The sequence below is a fragment of the Nannospalax galili genome, unplaced genomic scaffold, assembly GCF_000622305.1.
Source record: "Nannospalax galili isolate Female #2095 unplaced genomic scaffold, S.galili_v1.0 scaffold2355, whole genome shotgun sequence".
Taxonomy (NCBI): domain Eukaryota; kingdom Metazoa; phylum Chordata; class Mammalia; order Rodentia; family Spalacidae; genus Nannospalax; species Nannospalax galili.
In genome coordinates, this window is record NW_008335454.1 from 61,525 (window position 1) to 67,977 (window position 6,453).

The 6,453-nt window shown below is 46.9% G+C and overlaps 1 long non-coding RNA gene across 1 annotated transcript; it reads right to left on the bottom strand.

The window, feature by feature from the left end:
- Nucleotides 1–2,838: 2,838 nt before the first annotated feature.
- On the bottom strand, nt 2,839–5,847 carry LOC115069898. Its single transcript, XR_003849140.1, has 3 exons — nt 5,709–5,847; nt 5,497–5,569; nt 2,839–3,081 (listed from the first exon to the last, which is right to left on the bottom strand). It is a non-coding gene; the product is annotated as an uncharacterized LOC115069898 (long non-coding RNA).
- Between the last annotated feature and the right edge of the window lie 606 nt (nt 5,848–6,453).

Below are 6,453 nucleotides of genomic sequence, written 5' to 3' on the forward strand. Positions count from 1 at the left end.
ACTAGGCTGGCCTTTATCTTGGAGAGATCCACCAGCTTCTGCCTCCTGAGGACTGGGATTAAAGAAACACACCACTGTTCCTCAATGCCCTATGTTCTATCAATTGTCAGTGTAAAATTAAAAAGGGAAATCATGGTGATTCAACCCCAACTGCAAGTGTGTTTGCACCTATCCACTGGATAATTTCGATTTTGGATTCATTTCTGGAAGTTCTTGATAAACTTCCTTTTCATTCTCAAGGTAAAATCTATATTACTGGCAAACTGATCATAAGTATGTTAATAATCTGCTCCTATTAAACTAAATCTTAAAAAAGCAAAAATTCTGGTTTGAAAATCCCAACATAGAACTGGGGAATGGGTAAGAATCCCCAACCTTACCTGGGGGAACTATTGGCAGCTGAATCAGTCTCCAGTGAATGAACTCACACTGAGGGAAATCTGGGGACACAAACGGCTTGATAAGCTTTAGCATAAATGACTGAATGTATGAAACCCAGTGGGAGAACCACAGGGTGTGTTAGATTTAGGAGGAGGAGAAAAAGAAGGAATTTTAATATGCAGGGCCCAAAAATAAGGGCCAGGATGACCATGAATCCCAGGTGTCCCAGAAACTCCTCCATGGTTGAGCCCTGGCCCACGCTTCTAGTCTTTCCCATAGCTGTCTACTATTTTCCCTTGCTGTTTTAGTTTGTTTCCCCATTGCTGTGACAAAATACTCTGAGAAATACTAACCTGGGTTTATTTGGCTTACATCTCCCAGGTCAGTGCATCACTGAGGGAGCCCAAGTTAGGAACTCAGGGCAGGAACCTGGAGGCAGGAGCTGATGCACAGGCCATGAAAGAATGCTGCTTACAGGCTTGCTCCCCTGGCCCCTGCTCAACCTGCCTTCTTATGCAACGTAGGCTCATCTGCCCAGGGGTGGCACCACCCACAGTGGGCTGAGCCCTCCCACATCACTCAATAATCTAGAAGATGCCCTACAGACATGGCCACAGGCCAGTCCAATGAAGGCAATTCCCCAACTGAGGCTCCCCCTTCCCAGGTGTGTCAAGTGGGCAACTAAAGCTATCTAGCACACTTACTATTCCCAACAGGCTGCTATAGAGGCAGAATTCTTCTCCCAGTTTAACACAGATCCCACCTTTTTCTGCAGTGGTAAGATCCAATCTCCTGTTTTGTAATACCATAGCAGCCAGGTAATCGAGTTGAGTTTCAAATGTGTCAATGCTATCCTGTGTGTTGGCCAGATCATCTGAAACCTGTTGGGAGCTGGCTGTGTTGTACCTCCTGGAGTTCAGTAGCTGTCTGTCTTTCCCACAATGGCAGGCCCCACCATAGTCATGCCTAGCAGAAGGGGGAGTACTATGGAGTCTTTTTTTGTTTGTTTTTTTGAGACAGGGTCTCCCTGTAGCCCCAGCTCTCCTGGATTCACTATGGAGACCAGGCTGGCCCCGAACTCACAGATATCCACCTGCTTCTGCCTCCCGAGTGCTGGGATTAAAGGCATGCGCCTGGTTTGGTACCAAGTATACAAGGTGACATTGGGATGGCGGGGGCAGGAAAAGATGCCCTTGAGACAGGAAAAATAGGTGCCATTAGGAGCTCTAATATTATGAACTATCAGTGTGCATGGGGGAAGGAGGCCTACACAGTCTGCCTCCTCTAAAAGTCGTACTGGGGGGCCCCAGAGGCAAGATATTGGTCATGAAGCATTAAGTCATGGAGGTGTTAGACAAGAGCACTCCCCAGTAGGATACTGGCGTGCCCATAAGCAGATCCAGCAGTTTTTTCATAAATCTGGTCAGAGTTGGGAAAGCATGGCATGGCTGCTGTTTACGAGAGCATGCTTTTGTTCAGTTGTCCACTGGGGTTGGGAGGAGGGAAGGCGAAAGGGGGAATGGTGTTTGGGCTGTCCCCTGACTTGGCGGAAAGAATTGTAGGGATAGTAAAAGGCCTTTCTGAATGGGTGTCTCTGACCTGTCTTTGGTTAGAGATAAGGGTTAGTTTGGTCCATTTAGGCCTTGAGGGGAACCAAGGTGGAGGAGCCTCCCCGCAATGGACTTAAAGGAATAACCAACTTTGGATTTTCCGGGGAGCCCTCTACAACCTCCACTATAATATGTGGTGTTGCATGGCTGCCATCTTCTGGTCTGCTTCCCTTCTGAAGTCACCATCCATGCCCAAAGTTTCATGCTCCCCATAAGGTGAGATCTTTTATGGTAATTTTTCATACTATTGCACTGAGTTAATCCTCTGGTCCCCTGGCTAGGGCTATCATGTTGTGGGTAGAAGGAGATCCTGGCCATGTCCCAGGGGTACCAATGTTTACATATGACCATTTCTTTTAAAATGACCAGTAAATTCCCCCACAGTCAGAGTATTCTTCCTTATTGGGTGCCCTACCGTACATTTTCCAAGTGGATGTGCTTTTTGCTCCATGGCTAGAAGTCTTGTTGTTTGGCTCTAGATATAAAGTTCCTATCTAATAACACCACCTGAAAATATTGAAAATTCTTCCCTTGTATTACATATTGTTTTATTAAGGATAAAGTTGAGGTCTCCATCCCCAACTTTAGGGTGATGGTGCCACTGGAATCTCAGGGTAGAATAAGTTTTCTTTTGGGGTTCAAGATGTGCCGTTGTCAATTAGGGTAAAGAGGACAAGGAAAAGAGGCATTTTTCACATGAGTGGAGGGCCAGAACAAGGGCTGACACTGGATAATTCTTTGTACCATAATGGTGGTCAGATAAAAAAGGGTCCGTAGTTTTTCTTTCCAACTCTAGGTCTGGAGAGTTATAGATCTCAGATCTACTAGGAGAAGGGCAAAAAGTAACTGAGAGATAGGAACCAAAGTTTTATTGGGCATTGCCTTCGGGGAAAAGAATAAAATACAGACATAATGTGAAAAACTGGATCAACTCTGGGGTATAGAACATAAAGGTTCCTTGAAGCCACAGTTCTTGGATTCCATCAACAAGGGAATCCCAATCGGTGACTGGTCCAGGCATCAGCCACAGGTCATTTTGAAGATCTTTCAGGAAGTAGAAGAAGAGAGTGAGAGTTGGTCTCATGTCCATCTGCATACCAAGGAATAGAGGACAGTTTGGTTAGTTTAATAGACATGGGGCAGGCAGGAATTACTTTATAAGGAGATATTGATCTTTTGAGGCAGAGAGGCAGATCCAGGCTGGGCAAGTTTCCAGCTTTGCTGCCCTTAGAGTTAGAAGGATAATTGTAGGGCTCTGTCTAGTTAGGAGTTAGGGAAGGGCGATGGTTTTGGCTAGATAGATCTTGGTCTCCTAATTCTAAGGGGGTATTTTCCTCAGAGTCGGGAAAGGGAGCTGGAGAGAGAAAGTGTGTCCTTTCCCATCGCTGTTTTCTGAGGAAGGAAAGGAGTTTAGAAACCAGCTGAGGAGGCAGGGGGGAATTTGTGGGTTGAATACTTGGGGGAAGAACCGGTCTACTGTACATAATTTTAAAAGGGCTAAGGTGGGTGGTTTGTTTTTTTTTTTTTAGCGCTCATATATTCAATAGGGCTAGAGGAAAAAGTTTTATCTAGTCTAACTTTAGTTCTAAAAATAGTTTGGTTAGGGAATTTTTAAAAGTGTAGTTAGTTCGCTCCACCTTCCTAGAGGAGTGTGGAGGATATGGAATGTGAAATTTCCAGGGACTATTAAAAGACATTAGGTGTCATATAATGGCTGAAGTAAACTCTGGGTCATTATCAGACGGAATAGGGGTGAAGAGGCTGAATCAAGGAATTATTTCCAAAAGTAGGAGGTGGGTGACTGTAAAGGCTCTTTTGTTAGAGGTGGAAAATTCTTCCACCCATCCTGAAAATGTATCTTCTAGAACTAAGAGATATTGTGTCTTTTGATATGATGCACGTATGTGAAGTCTGTCAGTTGGCAGTGGGAAGTATATTTAGTGACTGCTTTTAAGATTCTGTATTAAAAGACAACAGGGTTTTCTGTTGGTCCTTGGGTAAGTTCTTTGAATTTTTCTAAGTTAACTTTAGAATGGGTGTTTTGTTGCATGTCCTCCGCCAAGCAATTAATCATAAGCTGGAGGCTTTCTGATCCCCCACTGCCCACTTGGTAATTCCAATTAGGCTTAGTTAGGGGAACAGCAGCTGATCCCTCTGGAAAGTGGTTATTGTGTTGGTGTAGTTTATCAGCATAGTCCCTGGTGGCCTTCCAAATATGGGCCTTTTCGTCAGCAGTTAGGGTAGAAGTAAGTATGTAATAGACATCATGCTAATTAAGGGAATAGATCGGACATAGTCTGGTGAACTGTTTTTTGAAATGAAGGGGATTTTCTGAGGAGGATCCTATTTTTTCCCCTATATTATCCATGTCAGCTATTGAAAAGGGGACACGGACTCGCGTGGGATGGCTACCTCCCCCTGCCACCTTACTACCTACATGTGAGCCATAGTTCTTGGTCTTGAATGTGTATGGAATGGAGGGCATAGAGATCTCAGGAGCCCAGGGCTGGGACTGCTTAGTAGGGAAGGAGGTAGGGATAGGGGAGGGGATAACTGGACTTTGGGAGATCTGAGATACAGGGAGGAGGTCGAAGGAGGTGGAAAGTAGAGGGATCTCTGGAGATGCAGACTGGGGCAGTAACTCCATAGGGGAGGAATGGGGGTGGATGTAACTGAGCTTTGGGAGGTTGGTGACATAGGGAGAGCCAAGGAGAGGAGGGAGGGAGAGAAGGGGGATTAAGGGTGGGAGCTTAGGTTGATCAAGCCCCTGTAGAAGACAGGGGGTTCATCTGCTGGGTCAAACCCAGGTGATTGGTGGTGGTTAGTTTTCTGGACTTGGGTTTTGGAGTCTGGTGACACAGGAGGATTTGATAGGCAGTACATGAACTATAGAGGGAGGGGCAGGCCTGTAAAGTGGAAAAGCCTTGGAGATAGGGGACTTGGTGCCATTTTCCATTATGTCTCATGAAATTCTCTAAATCTGTTAAGAGTATCATAATCAAAGATACCAAATTTAGGCCAGCAGTGGCGGCTCCCCGGTGTGTATTGAAGCCAAATTTGGATGGAGAGCCGAGTAAGCTCTGTGGGTCTGAGTTCTCCCAACTGGAGTTCCTTTAAGTTTGTCCGGAGACAAGCTAAAGGCATGTCTTTTGGAACAGAGTCTAGAACCCATGGTAGATTGGAGAGACAAGTCCTTCAAGGAGTCCCTTGAAGTTAGAATTAACAGGAACAAACCTGGTGTCTGGGAGTTGATGTCCCCTGCCTCATAAACACTAGGGAGTCAAAAGATGACAGAGCCCCATGGGGGACCCTTCAAGCCTCCAAACCGCTGGAGGCAGAACCCAGTGGGAGGCTCCTGGAGTCTCCAGATTTCTGACAACAGGGTCCAGTGGGAAGTTTTTCCAGGGCCCCGAGCTTGTGAGTCTTAAGACAGATGGAAAGTCGGAGGCCCCTGGGACTCCCTGGACCTGATCAGGGTGCCTCCAAATCAGGCCCAACTGATTACCTTGTCTCCAGGTGTGATAGATGTGAAGGCAAAAAAAATGGAGTGACTTTCCTGCCTGGAGTTCTGGTTAGATCTGAAAGAAAACACAGAGTGCAAGGAATATCAGAGGGAGAAGGGGAGAACAAGGAGAGCCGATGAGAGGCTCCGAGTGAAAGACCGTCCCTACCCTCTTCTAGGAACCCAGCCTGGGTCACACAGACCACCAATATTACCTCAAGACAAGAGGTCTGCTCCTCCTGTGTTGGTTTAGGCCCCCAGGATCCCAGGGAAACTCGGTCTCGACCTAGAAGCTTGTGCTGGGTAGCTTTGGTGTCAACTTGACACACCTGGTTTGGGGAAGCCTCAGTTGGGGGATTGCCTCCATTGGACTAGCCTGTAGTCATGTCCATGGGGCATCTTCTTGATTGTTGAGTGATGTGGGAGGGCCAAGCCCACTGTGGGTGCTACCACCAATGGGTAGGTGGGCCTGTGTTGCCTAAGAAAGCAGGCTGAGCAGGGGCCAGGGGAGCAAGCCAGTAAGCAGGATTCCTTCATGACCTGTGCTCCAGTTCCTGCTTCCAGGTTCCTGCCCTGAGTTCCTACCTTGGGCTCCCTGATGTACTGCAACCTGAGAGATGTAAGCTGAACAACCCTTTCCTCCCCAAGTTGGTATTGGCCAGAGTATTTTGTCACAGCAATGAAGAACAAACTAGGACAAAGCTGTTTACTCTGTTAGTAGGCTGAGAGGGCATCTGTGCTCCTGATAGGTTTGTTCCAAGATTGGGAGGAGACAATAGGAAAAGTGAAAGCAACTGAGTGCATTGAACTGGCAAGTCCACCCAATCGGGTAGACTTAGGTGGGCTCAGCCAAGGTGCCAGACACTCAACAATGGTTACCAGGGCCAGAGCTGCTTAACTGCCTTTGGAGGAGGTCCAGAGAGGGCTCGGGGCTAGGTGTGAGAAGATGAGGAGCCAGTG